This window comes from Equus quagga, chromosome 4, assembly GCF_021613505.1.
Source record: "Equus quagga isolate Etosha38 chromosome 4, UCLA_HA_Equagga_1.0, whole genome shotgun sequence".
NCBI classification, from domain to species: Eukaryota; Metazoa; Chordata; class Mammalia; order Perissodactyla; family Equidae; genus Equus; species Equus quagga.
The window spans coordinates 141581019-141582681 of NC_060270.1; positions in this window are offsets into that span (position 1 = coordinate 141581019).

A 1663-nucleotide genomic window follows, 5' to 3' on the forward strand; every position below is an offset into this window, starting at 1 on the left:
CGCAGCTCCCGCCCGAGCGGCGGCGGCGGCGGCGGCGTCCGGGCCCGGCTGACCGGCCTCTGCCGCCCGCCCGCCGGGTCACCTGCCTCTAGGGCCGGAGGCCCCGCCCCGGGCCCGCCACGCCACGCCCCCGGGCCGCCAGACCCGCCTGCGGACACGCCCCCGGGCCCGCCCCCGCCCCCTCTCCGCCCCGCCCCGCCCCCGGCGCCCCGAGGCCCCGCCCAGAGCGGGCGCCGCGAGCGTGAGCCAATCGCGGGCCGGGACGCGGCGGGGGCGGGGCGAACGCTAATCTGGCCTCCAGCCCTTGGGCAGCGCTGGCGGGGTGCCCCGCGAGTCCTGGGTCAGCGCCCGCGTGGGGCTCCCTCCCGCGAGGTCACTCTTGCGGGCTCCTCCCGCGGGGTCCCTCCCTCGAGGCTCCCTCCCGCAGGGGTCACTCCCGCGGGGTCCCTCCCTCGGGGCTCCCTCCCGCAGGGGTCACTCTCCCTGGGCGCCCTCCCGCGAGGTCACTCTTGTGGGCTCCCTCCCGCGGGGTCCCTCCCTCCGGCTCCCCTCCCGCGGGGTCACTCCTGCGGGGCGAGCCAGGAGCCCGGCGCCTGCCCCTCCGCGCCGCCCGCGCCAGTGCGCCCAGTGGACAAGCGGTGCCCCCGAGCCCTAAGCTGAGCCGCACGCCGCTGACCGTCCGCGCCACCCCTCGGTTCGCGGTCCCGCCGCGGCTTGCACAGGTGAGGAAACCCCACCAGACGAGCTCATCCACGTCTCCAGCGGCCACGGCCCGACCCGGGGCCCCCCAGGTGTCCGGGACCCGCACGCGGTGGGCGCTCCGCGGCGAGCCCGGATTCGACCCCGGAGTTGGGCCACGCATCGCCAGCTGTCACCAACCCGCGTCCACCAGCGGCATCGCCAGAGCTTCACCTTCGCATCTCGTAACAAAACCACAGTGTGGCGACAAGAAAGTGCTTTCTGTCTTTGGAGGGCCAGAGAGGGGTTAGTCCTTTGTCCGCGAAGTTTAAACCCAGCGGCTCCCAAGTCGCTCGCGGAGAGGAGGCACACCACTCCTCTCTGCCGTGGGCGCGCTCCGCCCCGGGGTGCGCCCCGCGCACCTGTGCACCGCGCACCCGTGCACCGCGCACCCGCCCCGGGGTGCCCCTCGCACACTCGTGCACCGCGCACCCGCCTCTAGGTACCCCCAGCGTGCCGGTGCACGCGCCCCGGGCACCGCGTACCTGCACCCGCGCCCCCGCCTCCGCCCGAGGGACCGCGTACCTGCCCCCTCACACTCGTCCCCAGGTGCCCCTTGCGTACCCGTGCGCCGCGCACCCGCCCCTAGGTGCCCCCCGCGTACCCATGCACGCGCCCGCGCCCCTGCCCGGGGGGCCGCGTACCTGCGCCCTCACACTCGTCCCCAGGTGCCGCCCGCTCACCCGTGCACCTCATACCCGCACCCCCCCCCGGGGGACCACGCACCCGCCCTGGGGTGCCCCACGCACACGCGTGCACCGCACAGCCGCCCCGGCACACGAGGGACCGCGCGCCCGTACCCGTGGACCGGCGCGGGGCGCGGGGGCGCACGGAGCGGTCCGGCCAGCGGCGAGACCTGTGGGCGCCCCCACAGCGGGACGCACTGTGGCGCTCCCCAGATGGGTTGTTACGCGGCGTTTCCAAC